Here is a 21,029-nt window from a genome sequence, read left to right as displayed (position 1 = left end):
GCAATAAAGTTCAAAGCTATAACACAGACTCTTCATGACATGTCATAGCCTTTTATTGTGCTCTATCCTCTTAGTTGTGAACTGTCCTGGGAGCCCTTTCGCCTATTCACTAGAGTCAATATTATTGTTTGTGATCTGATGAATTATTCTGATTATTTTAACGGTACTTTTTTGACACGTTGAATAAGACACTAGGATTCTTGAACAGCTCTTGGTTCCAAAGGTGCTTTATTTCTGTGGACTCATGTGATCAAATGGAAGGCAAGCGTCTCTGCAGACTTGAATCTTCCAGATAGAAGTATCGATCTCGATGCCGTTGGGTTTAGAACAAAAGGTTTGTGCGTAGGGGGAAAAAGGAAACATTGGTTTGGCTTAGACTTCTTGAAGCTTTCAATGTTGATTTATGTCCAACTTCGGTTTTTTCATTTCGATCTCTCGGCATGGAACATGGTACCCACTGACTCCCTAGCATCCTCACCTGAGTTGGCAGCTTTCAACTTCTTGATTCGCCGTTTTCTCTCGGTCGATTTTATGTGTTGTGCTGTTTGGTGGTCAAGTGCCCTGTGCCCAGCCCTTACATATTCTCCAAACCTTGTGAAACCCTCTTCCATACCATGTGTTCAGAGGGATGGCGATCTGGAAACATTTGTAGTCTGCAAGCCAGCGATGCCATAAAGACCCAAGTTCTTCAGAAGAATCCTGACCAATTACAGGACAGGGCGAAGGGATCTTGAATAGAAATCGCAAGGTGGACTGTCTGCAATTGATTCCCTTCTTCTGTAATTTGAACAGAATGACTTTCCTTTAACTAAGCAACTTAGTTCGTGAGCCCTAGATACTCTGTATGGTTCAGTTACCCTTGTTTTTCTGCATCTTTTGCCAAAATCTGGAAGACATTTCTCAGCTTCAACGGGATAAAGAAAGGTCTACACGTTAAAGATCCTTTAAAATGTTACTTGAGTGAACATGTGTTTTTATCCCCCAGCTCCAGAGAGCTAGGGAAGAGTTGTAATCGAAGCGGGGGAGAATCATTTCTACACGTGCAGTGTTTTCCCTTAAAGTACTTACGATGACTACAAAAAAGAAAAATGCTTACAATTCAATTTCATAGTATGTTCCATTTTCCTCCTGTTTTGTTTTCTTCTGAAGATCATAAAGAATTGCTTGTGTGTATTAAGAAGAGACATTTTCATTTGTATTTGGGGAGGTTTGCTTTTCTCCTTAACAATGCTGAACCGGCTTTTAAACAACTCTGGCTAGGTTATACTTTGCCTGTTCTCAGCTGTTTCTCTCTTTTAATAGTATAATGGTCTGTGTATCAGTCGAAATGCAGATAAAATATGTACTGAAGTTGGAACACACTGGTGTTGACCTGAAGGGGGAAAAAATCTAATGATAAATATATATTTATCTATCTATATATATCTATATGTAGGTGAGTGGAAATATATGATATATTCGCACACCCACACACAAAACACACACATAGGCACAATGACAGTATACTTCCAAAGTTGGTTTTTGGTTCTGAGGAATTTGCCACCTCACTGAGCTTTCCAAGATTCCCAAATTTCTTTTGAAATAATTGTTTAAGAAAGGTTTTGCTTTGTGTTTTAGGTACTAGAAAGCACAATCCTAATTATTCCCTGTTCTTTTGGGGACATAACTATTGTAGATTCAGAGGAGCCCATTTTTAGGTGAGTTTCTATGGGATCCTTTCTTGTACCACCACCTTCCAGCCCACCCAATGCCAGAAGAAAGTTACCTACAGAGCCATCCATACCGTCTTATCTTTGCTCTGTCTTTCCACTCATCTCAGGTCCCCAGTTTTCCCACAGGGGAGGCCTTGTTTGCTGGAGACCCTTCTGAAGTTTGGACACTGGGCTGACTTCTCTCTCCATGTAGGTTCTGGGCATTTCCACACTTGGTGTCACCTTTCCTGGATGACCAGACCCGTTGTACCTCCAGATCTCTACAGGACACAGCTAACTAGGAGGTTCCAGGGTGAACAGAAGGAACTTCTTGCTGCAGCTGGGGTAGGTGTGTTTGTAGTCCTACCTGTAGCACCAGGTTTCGTCTGTTTCTTACAGAGCAAGGATCCAAATGGACCAGACGCTATAGGTGAGGGCGTGATGCGACTTCTGATCCAGACCAGCCAGTTTTGTCCACGTAGTGTCCCACTGCTGGCTCCCAAGCAAAGCTCCCTTGGTGGAGAGGGGATTCCCAACATGACAGAGCGAGCCTGGGAACAGGGGAAAGGGCACTGAGCTTCACCTCATTGTGAAAAGGTATTTTCTTCTCTGCCCTTCGTTTTCTGTCCAGAGACCTTGTGTCTGCGTGGCGGGTTGGTCTTTGGTCTTGACGTCGTTGTTGGGTCGTTGTGGGAAGTTTCTGTACTGTCGTGAGGACGCTGTCCATTTTCTTTCATTGTGACTAGTCTGGGTGTTTCTCCATCCCTGTGAAGGGAGAGGGCGCTGTCCTGGGATGTGATGGTTCTAGAGAGAGAAGCTTGCAGCCCTGCTTACCGTTGTTCGTTGCTCCTGAACCTCCGGGGTAATCTCCAACTTGGAATCCACTTCTGACTCTTTGGCTGCTTTCTAGGTGGGCTGTTGTGAGACAAGGGCAGCTTCTGTGCCTGAGATACTTTGAAATTGCTTTGAAATTCGAGGTGGGAAGTGTATTTCAGTGGGATGTGGCAGATGATTTAAGGATTTCTCTTACCTTGAATTTGAAGTATGGTACAGCAGTGGTAGAGACTTGTTGACCTTGGACCACTGGGTCTGCCACACACTGACGCTCCTTGCGAGGACAAGGTGGTGGACGATGAACTGACTTCACCGCACTGGAGCTTTCCTGCCAGACAGTATTCCCACTTCAAATTCAGTCAGTCACCTGGCTCTCAAATATTTCTTGAACACCTACTATGCCAAGTGCAGGGCTAGGGCAGAAGGGGCTCCAAAGAGAAAACAAACCTCAAGGAATTAAATATGAGAGGGAAGAAACGTGCATAAATAAGTATAATACAGTGAAAAACAGAGCCCTAAGAGAGTGCACGATGCTAGGGGCACCTCAAATGGGAAGCAGGGTTTCCAAGCAGCGATATAGGAGGAGACTTTAAAAAGACTGGGATTTGAGTTGGGTTTTGGAGGCTCCGTAGGATGCCTGAAGATGGGTGAGTTGAGTTGACTGTGCCTACAGTCATGTGACGTCATTCATTCGAGACGTTGCCTGCCTTCTGATGAGAAAGCAAGACAATTTCCAGCAATGTCACCGTCTGTTAACATTCACCCAACCTCGTTGAAAGAATAGTCCTTCAAGCTGCAACCGGTTTCTCTGCAGTTGGTAATGTGATTCAGAGAATGGCTTTCCCTTGTCGCTAAACCCTCTCCCTCCTCGAAGGCTTCACGGAGCTCCCAGAGCCGGGCTTGTGGGTGCTCATGTGTGTTCACGTGCACATCTTGGCTCAAAGTTTAGTTCCCTGCAGCTTTGGTCTGTTTAAAACCCATTCCTCTGGTCCACCCAGTGCGGTGGAAGCCAGAGGAATGAGGCCTTCAAGTGGTGGTGATGTGCGTATCTCCGCAGGTGAGGGCGAATCAGGGGATTGGAGGGTGTCCGTTGACCATTCCAGGTTTGAATTAAGGCCAAAGGGGAGGAAGGCTTGAATGATGAATGGGATTTCTGAAAGCCCAAAGCTGCCCATGAGACACAGAAGAGCCCGGTCTCTGTTTCTTAATGAGGTTTCAGTTCAATCCTGCTCAGGCCAACCTTCCAGAATATTTGAGACCACTGCAGCCTCCCAGAGGGACTCAGGCCTGCAGACCTCAGCCAGCTCTGGGTGCTCCCTGTAGCAGCTGGTCACTATGGGCACAGCATATCCTAAGGGGGTCTGAGTCTTTGGGATCTGGGGAAGGGCCCAGTTTCTTCTATAATTAATGCGGTGGTTCTGGGCCTTTCCAGATACCACGAAAAGAGTATCGATGAAAAGGAGGCCAAGAAAAATTGGGGTTTGTCCGACCCTTTCCCCAGTGGCGCCCAGTTCCTTCAGCCTTACACACAGATTACCCCACAGTTTCTTCGGCTTAATTTCATGTTCTGAGAGTAAATAACAAAAGACATTCAGACACTGGATGAGAGATGCAAGGCACAAAGAAGCAGGGTAAGCGTGAGACCCTACCCACTGATGGGTCCCTTCCTGGAATTCATGTTTCCCATTCGGAGTGGCCTGGCCTTTGGTACAGACCTCAGATTCTCAGCATGTCTAAGTGGACATGCAGGGGTGGATGTTCTGAACATTAGACCCTGTTAATAGAATACATGGGCTTGGCCCTCTAATTGGAATCCCCTGATTTCCTTGGTCTGGTTCATTATAGTCATTCCCTCTTTAACCTCCGTAAAATAAGTCTTTGCTGCCAGTCCATGGCCTGGACTCTTTCTAGAATGAGAGGGATGATGACCCCCTGCATCCCTGAGGCTGACAGACTAAACGTATCAGCCTAGCATCCATCCAGAAAAGGTGGGCTGCTACTTTGCACAAGTTATTTTTAAAGAATGAGTTAATAGTGACCTTATTATCTGCGGGAACCTGATGTAGGGCTTTATTTTACAGAGGAGGAAAGAGACATAGGGGTTTGAATGATTTGCCCAACTTCCCTTGGTTAATGAAACACAAACCACGACGTGGGCTCAGGTGTGTTGACTGAAAAGGCGTGCACCCCTACTTAAACTGCTGGGGTCATCCTACCTTTCTTTCCTTCTTGCTGCCTAATGGGACTCTGAGGGTCCACCCTACAGTGAGACGTTTATCTAAGCCTGTAACAACCCAAACGGCTTGACTTGGGTATAAACAACTCCTACTGAAATGGGCAAAGAGTAGGGCCCCTGCTACTCTATCAGGGTACAAGGCCCCTGATACTCAAGGTATCAGCTTGAGTCGACATATGGGAAAGAAACCCTTTCCCTGATTTCCAGCGGTGCTCTGGAAAAAAAAAAAAAGGGCCTAAACAACATATTTTTAAGTCAATAGGTGTTCCTCTGATTTCTCCCGAGGGCCTTATTGATCAGGATCCACCCGTGTTGTAGAGAAGAAATCAGGGCATTGAGTGTCACCATTATCTTTCGGAGCCCAAGCTGCTAAAAAAAATAAAACAAAACAAAAAATGCAGACAGCAAAGCTCTGCCTTCAACAAGAGCTCCTGCCTCCAGAAGGACTGCCCCACAGACCCGGGACAACCCTGGCTCTAACTCTGCTTCAGGAAGCTTGTGAAGACCTGGCTTGGCCTCACCCCGGCTGTCAAAGCTGCAGCAATCTGTCCTGATGTGAAGGAGAGCCCCTTCTTTGAGAACCAAGGGCTCAGGACTCTTGACTCACGGCCAGTCTGTTCATTCTCTTCATAATTTAGTCTCCTTATTTACTCACTCACCCTTCAACCAGAAAGTATCCCAGGCATTGGACTAGGCCCTGTCCTCAAGTAATTCACAGTCTGGGCGGGGAACTAAAACCTGTACATCGAGGGCTGAAAGGTAAGCCTGAAAGTGATGAGTCCAGATACAGCTCTCTGAGGTCTAACGGGGAGGAGATGACATGGGTGTTGTCAGCTCTTTGCCTCCACCTGTCTTTCTGAAAGACCGCTGAGCCTTCCTCGTGGGTGGCACACTTTGGATTTGGGACCTTAACACAATGTGTCCCCTACTCTTCCTCTCCTTTCCCTAAAAGTAACCCCCAGTGTGCACCAATATATTGGTTCCCTTGACCACCATTTTTAGCAGATGCCTCTTGTAAGATCACCAGGACCCCTGCTCAAAAGCGATGCTCTCTTGGGAAAAATGGCTTGACCAGAAAGAAGAGACAGAGACAGGAGAGAAATGAGAAGATTCCCCTTTCCCGAAGATAGATTGCTCTAGAAAGAAGACAGGTTGCTTCATCCATAATCATGTTAGCCTTGACCTGGAGCTTTAAAAGGGATGCAGATGAGGAATTCAGGAAAGGATTCTTAGTTTGGGTTTCTATAATAAAATAACATAGACTGGGGGTGGGGGGTTGCTTAAACAACAAACATTTATTTCTCACCGTTCAGGGGGCTGGAAAGTCCAAGATCAAGGTGTCATAGGTCTGGTGTCCGGTGAGAGGTCTCTTCCTAGTTTGCAGATGGCTGCCTTCTTGCTGTGTCCTCACGTGGCAGAAAGAGAGAGCTCTGGTCTCTTCCTCCTCTTATAAGGGCACTAATCTCATCATGGAGGCTCTACCCTCATGACCTCATCTAAACCCAATGATCTCTCAAGGACTCCACCTCCAAATACCATCACATTAAGAATTAGGACTTCAACATTCAGTCCAAGGGACCTCTTTCCTGCCTTGCCTCCAGGAGATGTGAAACTCAACATTCCTACCCCATTCTAGCTGTTGTTCTTAGCCATCATTTCTTCATGTCCACGAGCACATACCTCCATCCTGAGTTTATGGGCTTACAAGGTGTAGGTTCTGCAATATGCTATGAACGTGTACATGGGTTACAGAGAACAAGAGAGAAGGCTATTCCCTTAGGAAGAGCCACGAGAGAAACGAGGCGCAATCGCATGACTGTATCAGTCAGCTAACCTTCTAAGGTTCCCTGTGAAATACAAAGCCCTGGGCTGGTCCCCACAAAACACTCCCGATGCCCCTTTAGGCCAACGAAGAATTGTCATTAATTCCTCTTAAGAATGATCCTTTTGGGGGCACGGTTCTGTTCTCATGGTGAATGCTGAGGTATGTCTTGAGGTCAAGACATATAATGATAATGAGGTCTGCATTATCAAAAGAGTTTTTGAAGTCAAGACTCATCACACTTATTGCATCCATCACTAACCAGGTGCCCATCTCTAAAATATTACATATTAATCTCCAAGTAAGTTCATTTTAAAGCCACAGATTATTCAATAGGTGGTGGGTTTTTTTTTTTTTTAAGTCCTCGATGTTTAACAGTGATGAGAAATAGTGGACTTTTAAAAGTTATTGTTAATTCCTTAATCTCCTAGTTCAGTTCAGCCAACTGGACCACTATAAGCCTGTCAGTAGTTTATCCAGTTGCTCTAAGCATGGCTGGGTGAGAGCAGGGTAGAAGGACTTCTGTGGCAGAAACACAGATTGTTTAGGAAGATGTGCTGTTACATCACAGGGCCAAGGAGAGCTGTGCTCCAGCCCCATCTCCCCTCCAAGCAGGGTCCCGCTTCCCTGCAATCCATATGCAGAAGCAGGGCCACCGGAGTCACCACCAACCCACTGAATCAGCTCAAGGACAGTTTCTCTCCTGCCAAATGAAGACGACACTCCCTAAGGTCCCTTCCCATCCTAAAATTCTGTTATCAATACACCCACTCACTCAACAAATGTCTGTGAAGCTCTTAATTGTCTCCAGACTGTGAACTAAAATACCCCAGGGGAAAAAAGGTAGCTTTTCCTTTTAAACTCATCCTCATGTTTATAAGAACCTAGGAGATCTTCCTTAAATGGAATGTAAACATCTCCGAAATCAATTCAACTATATTTCTCTTGCTTTAAAAGAAAAGATGAAGCCAACTTCTCACCGTCTTAATAAACATACTCAAAATATGTATCTTGAAGGTAAAAAACATTTTGTTTCCCTCAATCCCTCTTCTGGTGTGGTTGTCAAACAGTTTAAGTGTATTGGGCTAACGACCAGAGCATCTGCTCGTCGTGAGAGGAGAATCAGCCGTATTGGAGGTGCAGAGATTACTGACCACCCCACTTCCCCCACCACTGTCCCCGGGATGATGGTACCTATGCTGCAACACCACTCCTGGAAATCTCTTTCAGCCAGGGCAGCTCCACAATTAATGGTAAATAGTACGAAATAGTCCCAGGAACCCAAAACAGGGCGTCACAGCCCAGTTTTGTACATTTTCACCAGGCTTCACGTTTGCCTGGGGACAGCAGTAGGAACTCAGCACAGAGGGATCTTGGAGCATTTCTTTCGCCTTCAAGCCACACTACATATCATTTCATTCCCTAACTTCATCCTGTCCCTTCGCTCGTGTAAATACACCTGTGATCACAAATCCTCAAATGATATTTCAGTGGCCAACTGCCAGATTAGAAACACACCACTTGGAGAGAGCAGATCTAGCCGGGCAGAGCTTCTGGAATTTAGCTCAGGAAGAACGCAGGCGTTTGCTGAGGCCATTCGGGCAAAGCAGCTTGCACCTTTGAAAAGTCCTCCACTGGAGGGGAGACCTATGGTCAGCGGTCCCTGTAGACCGCAGCTGGCTTGGAGGTAACTAGCCCCTTAGTGGCACCCAGAGCTGTGAGCAGAGGGCTTGTTTGGAGTCCCACCACCTCTGTACACCAGAGGACCAGGCTGTGGGCTGTATTTCGAGTCAGAGCTGGGGGATGAGCACAGAGAATGTTTCTAGAGCAACTGCTTTGCTAGAACAGGTCGGGTTGGGTAGTGAACTCTGGGTAGGCTGGGTAAGAAACGGGATCGGGGAGCCTAGGAAGGCGCAGGGTCTCTTATGGCCAAAGGGATAAGGATGCGTGAGCATCTTATGCTAAAAACGATGGACACACATACAGGGTCTGCCTGATTCCACAACCCCTAGGGTCAGAACAAGCCAGGGAGGTGTGCTGGGGGAAGCCTCGTGCTTCAGCTGCGCATGGCGGTCCACTTCCCCGCTGGGGAGCAGAGCCAGAGCCGTGCGGAGGCGCTGGGCCTGCAGGGTCTGGTGGAGCTCTCTTTTCTTGAGGAACGTAGCAAAATGTGCAGAGCAAGCCCAGATTTCCTCCAGTGACCAGATCACAACCAAACAGTTGAGTGCAGCACCTCACACTCTATTTCGAAGGTAGAGGACGGAGGAATGTGTGCTGCTTCCCTTTCTCGGGGATGTGGGTGTGAGTAAAGGGGTCGCTCACCTACGCAGGTCACTCGTGTGAGGCAGGTAGATTCCGCCACCCGGGCCACATCCCAGGGGGATGGGAGACTGGGCTGCCCACCACTTATGCAGGACTGGCGGATGCCAGGCCCTGAGTGACAGCCTTGGCTGTCGAAAACTGTCCCTTTTAATTTCAACAAACCTGGGAAGAGTTTGTCCACTGAGTTAGGAAGAATTCAGAGCGAGTTCTGTGTGGGTCTGGGCTCGAGGATGAGGCTCGAGACGGGCTGGGAGGAACAGGGGCTCTGCGTGGCCCCCGCAGGCTTCTGGCTTGATGTCTGTGCCCAGGGCTGCCAACATCCGCCCGCTCCCCTTGGAACGGAGACAAGGGCTCTTTGAAGCTTTCCAGGGTGTCTTGCATCTCCTGACCCAGGCCGACTGTTGGTTCTAGAGTGGAAAAGCATGATTCCTCACTACCCTTCCTTCTTCTCCTCTCCCACAGCATGAACGTGAAGGCTGTCGCCTTGTCACTTCATTTAGCCAGCGGCCCTCTTTGGGCCACTTGCCCACCTCCCAAAGGCAGGCTCTGGGGCAACGGTGGCTCTTCCTCTGAGATATGATTTGCGGTTCTTGACTCCTTCCTCTGCATCCTTTCCAGAACTGGCTCTGAGAGTGGCCTTGACGAGGGCCGTCCTTTTGCCAGACGAAAGCTCCTCAGTCCCTGCCCCCCCCGGCCCCCCAGCCCTTCTTAGCAGTTCCGTTGTCCTTTCCTGGGGGGCGATTCTTGATGGTACAAGGCCGTGACCTCCATCACGGTTTCCTTTGACCCCGTGAGGTGGTGCTGCTTCCTTTCCCAGCAGCCTGGGATGGGGGGTGTGGAGCGGGACTGAAGCACAAAGCAGCATTGCCCGAGGAGGCTCATGCTGAAACAATTCTTTTTATTTTTAAGTACAATGGGAAAGCTCAGTGACGCGGGAAACTCCCTTCAGATGCTCTGCCCTTCAGCCCCAGATTTCCAGTCCTTTTCTTGTTGGAATTTTAATACCATCCGTTTCTTTCTCTTTTTTTCAACGGAGGAAGAAACTCACGCTAATGAGTTGCGCAAAGGACACCATCTTTCGTTACAGTTCGAAGGGGTGAAAGCCCGGTGAACTGTGTTTCTGTTGAGACATCCTTTTCTTGTGCTGGGTTGATTTCAGACTGGTGCATCCTCACTTATCAGGGACCTCTGATTCCAGCAGAGCAAAATCAGCTACTTACTCTAGTTACTGTAAGCAGACACATAACTTTTACTGTAATTTGAAAACACCTTGCACTGTAATGGTTTAAAAACAAACAGACACACGAAAAGCAAATCTTATCGAAACTGATTTTGTATTTTTGATTACATCTGAATTTTCACATTTTTGTATCTAACCGTGACCATGGTAGTGCTTCCATAGCTTGTGTTCAAGGTCTTGTTTCTTTCCAGGTTGAATTCTTAGGATCGTGTTGACGCCAAATGTTTCAGGGGCAGGACTGGGGCCTGGCTAGCAGGCCTGTCAGTGGGTTGTGCGCTCCCTCCACCAGATCACCAGCTGGCACGGGGAGCTTGGGGACCCAGTGAGCCGACGTCGCATTCCACTGCGTGAATTCCCACAGACAGCTCATATCTCCAACTAATCTAAGGCCAACGGTTTTGGCCAAACCTTTGCCAAGGACTCTCGAAACTCAGCTGCCCCGACCCCTGCACTACCCAGCTTCTTGGGTAAGGGAGGACATTTTTAAAACAAAACTTGTGAAATTAATTTGTGATTATGGTTTTTTTTTTTTTTTCTTCTCGCTGGAAACGTGCTGGGAACCAGACAGCATGATGTCAATCGCTCTTTCTGCTTTTCCAAACCAATACACCTGTTGTGCACTTTTGCTTCTTAGTGAAGAAAATTCTAGACACAGACCTAACTATGAACTCTCTTCCTCCTGTACTTCTGATTAGCAATTCTCCCTATGTATTCCTAACTTGTTGAAGTGTTTTCCTTCTTAGCATTGCTTCTCATATTTTTACTTTATTTTTTTTTTACTGAACAGCAACAAACCCACCAAGGAACAAATAATCTCTTTCTCTTTTCCTCTCTTTCTCTCTCTGATGTGTAATGTTGTGTTGTCCAGATTCTGTATAAAAATATGTATATGATATATCTGATACCTGGCAGCCACTGGCTGTTACTTTAACCAATATAATTAACAACAAAAAAAAATGCATATTGTTGGTGTTTGATTTTTTTACAAAAAAAAAAACAACCTAGTTAAGATGTCTGTGTATTTTTGCATGGTTAAAATGTACTTAGTGCATTGAGAAATGTCGTGGAGGTACTCAGTGAAAAGGCCGGTTTACTTTTTTGATTCTAACGATGATTGGTTGTTGACCAGACTATTCCCTATGATGTCCGTCTTTAATTTAGCATAATTCTATTTACAACTTGTTTTATGACTCGAGATTCAGCATAGTGTATCTATCTATCTCTATTGTATTTACTGTTCCTTAAAACCAGGTGGTGGAAGTTCACGTCATTTGGCACAGATGTCTCCATTGCTGATTTCTGATGAGTTGTGTTCCGTTTCATTTGCTGTACAGTCCAGATCTGAAGCACCCCCAGCCCAACAGACAAAGGCTGTCATCTCTCCTTCCAGAGGTCTGTTCCTCTGAGCAGTACTGTGGTTTTCCCTCGCCATGGAACATCTATTTTTGTTTCCAAACCAAGTTATGTAAAGGAAGAGAAAAGGACAGGGAGTTAAGCAGAAATCTACAAATTATTTATATTTTATACATAAGAGAACATATATTATAGATAAATAGACAGGTAGACAGACTTTAAATGTGAATGAAGCAGAAAGGCAATGGAAGATATCAAGAGAGAGAGAGAGAGAGAGAGAATGAGAATGAGAGAGGGAGAGAGACAGGGGCCCTGGGTTCTCCTGCCAGGTGTGTCACTAGATCAGTATGAGAGCTGCAGAAAAACTGTTTGTCCTTGCTGTGCCTCAGTTTCCCCAGATGTAAGATGAGGAAGGGCAGTGTTTGGGGTGGGACGAGGGGAGGCAACTACAGTTTCCTGAATCTTCAGTGCACTTACAGCAAGAGTGGTCTTTACCTAAGAGATGTGACTGCCGTGTGTCTGGAGACCATGCTGGTAGCATCCTCTCTCCTCCTCAGGACATCTAGGCCTGTTCAGGGGAAAGACGTGTCTTAAAAGGCACGAGCCACCCTGGTTTGGCACTACCCTGGCTTCTGAAGTCTTCTCTTCTGTGAGGTGGCTCCTGCCCAGCTTGGAAGGAGGTGGGATTGGTAGGCAATATCTCTGGTGAATGGAATTGACTTTCTGTCCCCTGGAATCCTATCTTTTCTCTAATCGAGTCAAAATCACAGGCTTGCTTTTCCCCGAGCACACAAGGAGATTGCTGCTCTATTTTTTCCCACCAAAAACTGATAGACTCTCCCTACCCTGCTAGGAAACAACATGCACAGTTGGTATTAGAAGCACCTGTATTTCCAGCATTTGTGGTTTTGCAGACGTTGGTCTTTTGGCAGAAAAATTCAACTGTCTCCAAATGGGCCTTTCCTTCCACCTCAGATCTAGAGACACAGCCAGTTCTCTGAGGTCTTCAGGCTTCTTGGCTTTGCAGTGAAATATCAGTCCTGACAGGCAACCAGGTGGAAACAAGCGCTTACTGCTCTTTTCACTCTTCTGAGTGGAGACCTCAGAGCTCAGTTGCTTGTCATGGGCACTTCATCCTGTTGGGACGTACGTGACCGTGAGCACCGAGCCCATTACTGACCATTGCCATGGACATCTTTCAGGATATATTGACATTTTCATTAGGTTGAGTAGCACTTGCTACACTCCCTCAGAGTCAAGGTTGACCGCATAGTGGCAAGATGAGGAAACTCCAGTCCAGAGAGAGGAAGTAATTTTCTCAAAGGAACACAGTTAGAAATTTACATCAGATCCCCAAGGCGATGCTCGTTTGTCCCTCTCCTGACTTATAAGCGGTAGCTCAGAGACCTTCTTTTAATTTGTGAAATTCAGATGATATTTCCCAAACCGTCATGTTTTATATAAGTTTCTGGGGAAGAAATGCATCTATTTTCTCAGTTACTGTGGGCAATGTGAACACACACATAGACACACGCCCTCTCCAAACCCAGCCCCCTGTAAACCAAGTTAAGAAGCTTAGGGTATTGAATAAAAAATGAGCTGATATCTTATTTAACCTATATTTTGAGGGACAAGGAAGAACAATGAGAGTAAGAAATAGCAGAATTGAAATCTATAACTTACTAAGTCTCTTGCCAGAACAGATTTTTCTAGATAATCGGAGGGGTCTGTCCATCCACCCAGGCACCCCATCTCTCCTTCAGCCATTACAACTTTCCTGGACATCTTCCATGCCCAAGGCATGTCATCTCTCTATGAGAACATTCCACAGTTTCTTTTAGCTGTTTCGGGAAGCCCACACGTTTAAAATCCAGGCTCATGTTCATAATTCTTACTATAAATTCCTTCTGTTTTTTGGTTTTCTTTTTTCAATCTCACCTCTCTCTGCTAACTTTCATCTCAGCTGAGCCACCAGAACCCAAAGCGTGGTTTCCTTGTGCAGAATGATGGACCCGGAACTTTCCTGGGTGTTATTCTTCTAAAATTGGTGCAGGTCTTCTGACCTCACCTTCTCCCTGTTGGGAACTTGGAACTGCCTGGCTTTTATGGCCTGATTTCCTTTGGGAATACACCCTTTGAGGTGTGTCCTCATAAGCTTACAAGGATGTATCTAGAACATTTTTAATTTTCAAACTAAAGTCTACAACTTGCTACCGAGGCCCCTTGGTTCCCTACCCGTGTCATCACTGTGAGAAGAGCCCCGTCTCCTGTCTCCCTTTCCCAAGCCTCCACTTCTTAAAAGTCTTTTTCTTATTAAATGGATGAATGTCTTTGATTCCAATTAGATTACAGTGCTCTTTCTCTAAAGAGATCGAGTAACCTGGGTTGAAGATTTTTAAAGGGATTTATTCCCTTCAATGGCTGCCATACCAGCCTTTACACCTCTACCCCCCCACCCCCCCACCCCCCCAACCCCCGTCGTAAGTGTGACACTCCCCTCCCCCTACCGGGCCCTCAGTCAGGCTCCAGAGAAAACTGCACACGGCCAGGAGCTCAGGAAGGACATTCAGTGCCCTTCCTGGTGGTGGTTCCCTTGAGAAGCAGCTACAGTGACTGCTTTGTCCCAGGAAACCTTAGGGGACAGTGTTTCCCTTTGAAATGCTGGGACCAAAGAGAGCCTTCACAGAAAGCGCCACTGGTGGCTTTATGGGAGAAGGGTACTTGCCATTATTATTATGTTCTTAGGGCTAATTGGCAGGATTTAAACCCAAAAAACAAAAAAACCCCTGCTTCTCAGTGTGGTAAGAGCAGAGCTCAAGAACCTGACATTGATTTAAGTATGTCAATCCAGCCCATGTATCTTGATCCCTGCAGAAAGAACGCTGGGTTCTAGTACCGGTACTGCCTGAACTCCCCATGTGATTTTGGGTGCTTAACCACTGGGTTCTGTCTGGAAAATGAGGGATTAAGTTAGAGAACGTCCAAGGGGCCTTGTTTTGTATTGTGAGTAATTTCAAAACATATATTTAAACACAAATGAAAACAGAATTGTACAGTGAATTCCCACAGAACTCCCCATGGGCTTCAACAATGATCAACTCCTGACCAGTCTTGTTTCATCTGTACCCTCACAGCTCGATGATCACATTGACTTTATTATAGATTTGTTATTATAATCCTTGGATTCCTGGAAGAAATGGTACCCATTTTGCTTAGGACCAAAATCATACGGCTTCCACAAGAGAAAAGTCAGGCGGGGCACTGGCCCCCCAGACGGCATTTCTCGTTCTGCACATCGGGTCCCCATGAATGCCCCCTTTTGAGGGGGTGCTGAGTAATCGGATCACAGCTGCCACCGTGTCCAAGTCATTGCATCCTCGGGCCCAGGCGTCTCACGGAGAGCTCTGGCGTTAGGCTGTAACCTAGTGCTGCAGGAGCGAGGGGACATTGCCTTGTTTACTGACCTCACATTTGCTGGGGTGAGTAGCTGTACCTTTTAGCAACTGCCTGAGAGTCAGTTCTTCAATTCTAGGCCTCAGCAGTCAAATCACCCTGCGTGTTGCCAGCAGCCTGCCCAGAATGGAGGCAACTGTTAAGGTTCATCCTTCCCGTAGCATGTCAAGGTCTATTTCCTTCACTCCAGAGCAAGGGCAAAGGAAAAGATTCTTCCATCTGTTCTGTTCAGTCTTCTGTACGTTTCCCTGTGAGTGGATTCAGGTCAAAGGAGCTTCTTTCACTCCCCTGAGGACCCAGACATGAGCTCACAAACCTTCCCAGGACCTCACATTCCCATGGACTTCATAGCCGTCATTCCATCTGATGTAGGGGGAACATTTCTGAACCCTGAAGGGCTAGTCCTGTTCTCCAGCTGAGCATAGGTCTCACTGGGGCATTCGAACATCAGGCCTTGCTTTCCAGGACGCACGGTGTTCAAGGCCACTGGGATGGGCCAGATGGTCTGCGGCCAAGGACTTGCCCTAACTCTGCGTGAACCTTGGTGCTTCCACTTTTCACTCAACAGCCGGGTGACCATAGCTTGCCCTCCTGAGAGGACCTCAGGAAAGAGAGTCTGGAGAAAGGAAACTTGGGTCAAGTTGCCCAAAGCCAGGGATGAGCCTTCTTTTCCATGGAGCTTCCAAAGGGCAAGCCCTCCGCTACCGCGTACTATAGATTCAGAGCTTTGTGAGCTGAGACCTCCCGTGCTTGGGGCGGGAAGGTAGCCGAGGAGAAAGGGACTCTTTCTCACCTTTTGTTTGCCTTCAATCTGGCTGAATTTAGCTGCCCTTAACTTCTAGTTTGCTGAAGTCCTTATTGCCTTAACAGCCACCTAAGACGGGAACCAGAGGAGGAAGCCCCTTCCGTGGCATTCATTGAAGCCCCACACCCGTCCCCGTCTCCCCCATGCTGCTGTGCCTGAAAAGAGTCCCAGCCCTGTCCCCAAAGCACTGGGTTAGCCTCTTGCTGAGACAGAAACGTTCCCAGGCTGAGGGCAAACCCAGAACTGCTCAGGTGGGGAGACTACCCTGCCCCACAGCAGCCACTGTTTCCATCCTGCCCACTTGCTTTGCTTCAGGTCTGGACTCATGCTCTCAGCGCCAACACTTGCTCCAGAGACCCTCCACACCCCCATTCTCAGAGGCGTTCCTGAAGACCGTCCAGACTTTCTGTTCTCCTGTACATCCTACCACCTCCACCTCAGCATACTCCTTCAGCCTCTCCACCAAGCTCTTTAAAACGAAAGGCAGCTGCTGTCTTCCCGTGGACAATACTGAATGTATCTACTGTTAAGTGCAGACCATGTAGAGAAGTGGCCGGGTTCATCAAAAAGAGGGTTTTTGTAAAGCCTGTTTATTTTTTTAAGTCGGTTTTGAGCATTTCTATTTTATCACCCTTCACATGGTTTTGGGGAACCCAAATTGTATCAAGGTCTCATGCCAAAACAAGCCAAAAGTTGTTTTCTTTACCTTTTTCCTCCATGCACCATGATTTAAATGATTGTTTCAGTGTCATTTTAAATGTTTTCTTGTGACATGTACTGACGATAAAAGTCATCTTGACAAAAAAAAAAAAAGATTTATACATGAATCAGAAAGTATTTATTTCAATTTTGTACCTTTCCATTTTAATACATTATAATGTATTGACTCAACTGAGATATATAAACAGTTCATTTTAATAACATGTGTGTACGTGTGCCTTTTCCTTTGTTCATGGAGGGGGAGGGACAGATGAGTGTGGAGTGGAAAACTCTGGGTGCTTACTGGCAGCAGTGTAAGCTGAGGTGGCCTCTGACTGGACCAAAGGCTTCTCAGAAGCAGCTGGCAACCCCCAGGAGAGGAAGAGACCTTACAGGGGGCGGGGGGAGGTCAGTGGGTGGGCCCTTCAGGCCCTGGCCACCTCCTGATACGCTGATACCACCCCCCCTCTCCAGGTAGGAAAAACCCCAGACCCCAGGCTACTGGCTCTTGGAGTCCGAATGCAGGCTGGCAATCAAAAGTTAGGATACGGGGCCATGTAGGGGACAAAAATTCTCCCTAAAATTGTGTTTACCTGCTTTGCTAAATGGTTTCATCAAAGGCAATGTAGAAGACCCTTTCCAGCTACATGGAGAACATGAGTCTAGAATGTCAGGGTCTTCCCTGTGCCGTATGGATTTGCACTTGGGGGTCTGTGATTCTGGGCCCTCTTTTCTGTGTTGCTCGTAAAGACAAGTTCGGCTGTCTTGGTCCCTAGCAGTTGGAGTTGGGTGAGGGGCTAACTGGGTGAACCACTGTCAAGTTCCTACTTGCTGACCACACACACACACACACACACACACACACACACACACACACGACACTCTACTCCCAACACACCACCCATCAGCCCCAGGCCCCCTAGCAAGTGCTGCTGAGGCCGGTTAGACTCACTTCTTCTGTGCCCTGCCCCGTCCCTCAGCTTTTCCACCTCGCTTTCTTCCTTCCAGCTCCTTCTTTAGCTTCCTGTGTGGTCTGGGCCTGGTCTGATCGCCTCTGTCCCCAGATTTCAGTCCATGCATTTGACTTGTGGTCCCATGAAGACCTTGAGTGCCACAGGAAGGGAGCGCTCAACCCAGGACTGGGAGCGCCTTGCACACGATATCACTATACAACGAAAATAGTGACAACACCAAATGCTGGAGAGGCTGCAGAGAAAACAGAGCACTCATACACCGTGGATGGGAAAGTGAAATGGGGCAGCAACTCTGGAAAACATTCTGTCAGTTTCTGGGAATTCCCCGGTGTCCAGTGGTTAGGACTTAGCACTTTCATGGCTGGGGCCCCGGGTTCAATCCCTGGTCGGGGAGCTAAGATTCTGCAAGCCACGTGGCTGCGTGGCCAAAAAAAAAAAAAAAGTTTTGTCACTTTCTTACAAATTTAAACATGAATTACCCGATGACTCAGCAATTGTACTCTTGCGCATTTATTGCAAGGCAATGGTTTTTATGTTCACACACGGGAATGTTTGTAATAATAGTTCAGAACTGGAAACAGCCCAGATATCCTACAACAGGTGGATGATGAAACAGTGATACATCCATACCTGGGAATGCTGCTCAGCAATAAAGAAGGTACAGACTGTTACACATGCGACAACTTGGATGAATCTACAGAGACTGAGACCATAGATGGCTGGCCTGCCCGCAAATACTGCAGATGTCATTTTAATCAGAAGAGAGTTGCAAAGCCATATGACTGACGTCTTCGCATTTGAAGCTTCCCTCTCAGATATCTAGAAATTTCCACAGAGTTGTGTCACAGGCCAATGCCAGGCAGGGCTGCCCGAATGGAGCCAGACAGGTGGTCGTGGTGTCTGAGCACCTGGGGCAGGAGAGGTCCTCAAGAAATCAGGGACCAGAAAACCAAAGAAAGTCGAGCCAGGATCAAGAAGTGGGAGCCTGGAGGTCAAAGATCCCCCAAAGGGAGAAATTCAGAAGTAGGAGCTGGAAAGCCACAGAGAATCAAGGTTGAGGGGAGTCTGAAGTAACATGGACTCGTGGCAGAGCCCCCAGGTCCACAGGGTCCGCTGCTGTACCGCTGGGCATCATTCCCAACGGTTCCCTCTTCGTCTGTCTCTGCCTCAGGAACATGCTAAAAGTGTCCAGTGGTTTCCAAAATGTTGACAGATTACTGTCACCTGTGCCCGTGACAGGTTTCTAGTGTGTCTTGGATTGAGTGGATAAGATGGGATTAAATTTCCAGGCAAGATATTTATGTCTGTTCCACAAGACAACACTTCTATAGGGAGCATGCATATTAATACATAGGATATATATATATTTAAACTATTGTGATATAATAAAGAAGTAACGTGTTATTATGATTTAAAAGTTCTGATGATATACAAATATGTATTGCAGAAAATGAAAAGTCTTCCATAATTCCTTTCCCCACTCCCCTGAAAATGCCAGTATTAAGAGTTTGGAATATAGTCTCCCCCAGTTTTTCCATGCATATGCTAACTGTATATGTATGTATATATAGACTATTATATATACTTTTTATTTTTTAAAGTGGAATTTTAAAAAATGGGGTTCCTACAGCTTTGCGAATGGTATTATTTACTTAATGGTATCTCTCATAACAAAGTTTTTTAAAAGAGATCAAATGTGAATGAACTCTGTGTAAGTAAAAGGTGACCCTAAAACACTTATAGAGATTTCCCTAAAGTAAGATGGTGGCCTTGGTGTGCAGTTAAAAAACAAAACTGTGTGCACTCAAATGCAGACAGAGCCATTTCTCGAGTTCCTTCTCCATGCCAGACACTGTCCTCCAGTACTTCAGAACTTCGTTTAAGACATTCATTAAATCACTTCATTTAATCAGCACCACAACCCTTTGAGGCAGGTACCAGCATTATTCTTATCAGCTAGATGTGGAAAATGATGCACAGGACATTTAGTGAGCTGCCCAAGGTCAACAACTGGTACTCGGTAGGAGATGAGAGAGGACCATGAAGAATAAGGATGGGGCAGATTCGACCCAAGACCTGCCCGTAATTCTCAGGGTAAACAGCCATGGCTGCCTGCAGTGTTATATTGCTGTAGCCCACAAGGTGTCCTCATGTGTTTTCTACCTAATCCTCCCAGCAACCCCATGGGATAGCAGATGAGGAATCAGAGAGCAGACATAACTTGCAGGTGTCAGAGCCAGATCTGAACTCTGTAACTTTGGAGCCCATTCTGTTAATTACTGCACCAAGGAAAATCATGGTGGGGGGGACAGACCACGTGGACATAGCTCCCTGGGCTGTGCACTGCTTACCCAGAGAGCAGCAGAAGCCGGAAGGAAGATGCCAGAGGGGTCAGGGAGAGCCACAGTGAGGCTCGGGGAACCTCCTAGGGGATCCCAGGGTGTCCATCATCACTGCCATGGTGCAGTCCCTGCCTGATATGATGCTTTCCCACCCTCAGGACAGGGGTCCTCGGCCAGCAGCTCAGGTCTGGAAACCCTCTCACGTGGTGACCAAGTCAGCCCATCCTCCTTCATCATCCAACTCCAACCCTGTGTCTACGCATTCCCTTTGCAGGCATCTCCCTGCCCCCATCCCCCATCACCCTCCCCACTACCACCTACAGTCCTAAAACTATCTCAAGACAAGGAGACTGAAGTGTCACCACCTTGCTCCAAAACTAGAGAAGGCTAACCTGAGACAATAAAGAAAACGATCATAAGGCAGTCAGGAAATCAGATTTTTTTCCCTTTGATGTCATTAGGTGATTTGATCTCTGGACACGATGTTCCATTGTTGAGCTTTACAGATTTTGTGGAGGCTAAAGCTTGAAGTCATAACATTTTTTTTCCTTCGGTACGCGGGCCTCTCACTGTTTTGGCCTCTCCCGTTGCGGAGCACAGGCTCCGGACGCGCAGGCTCAGCGGCCATGGCGGGCCCAGCTGCTCCGCGGCATGCGGGATCTTCCCGGACTGGGGCACGAACCCGTGTCCCCTGCATCGGCAGGTGGACTCTCAACCACTGCGCCACCAGGGAAGCCCTGAAGTCATAACATTTTGATAGGGAGGATCAACAGAGGAGCAATTGCAGGCCAGAACTGCTGTCGGGGAGCCGGGAGGTGTTCCTGGACTAGGGTCAAGAGAGAGTCTTCCCTGCACAAAGCAGTTGGCTAGGGTTTGTCTTCCTATTTGAGCTTTGACAACAGACAAAGACTGCAAGAGAGGACAAGATAAACTACTCGGGAGGCCTGGAGGATGAGAGTCCTGAGTTGGCATTCACTGGCTTGTCGACTTAAGAGAAACAGTATCAGCGACACATTCCCCTACTCAGAGGCATAAGCAACAGAAATGGGGTGGAGCAAAACCAGACACCCCCCGCCCCCTCCCCCAGGATGGGCAAATAAATCTCAGCAAGACATCAAGCATCCATTTCTAGGGTACTGGATCTCAGGGTGGGTAGGTGCTTCTCAACTTGTGTTCCTTGTGGGGCCTGAGGAAGATTCGGTGAGGACCGCAGGAGAAATCCTCCAGGGAGAGATGAGCCTTCCACTCTCTGGGTAAC

The sequence above is a fragment of the Grampus griseus genome (genome assembly GCF_964374135.1).
Source record: "Grampus griseus genome assembly, chromosome: 6".
NCBI lineage: Eukaryota > Metazoa > Chordata > Mammalia > Artiodactyla > Delphinidae > Grampus > Grampus griseus.
This window is presented reverse-complemented; position numbering follows the sequence as displayed.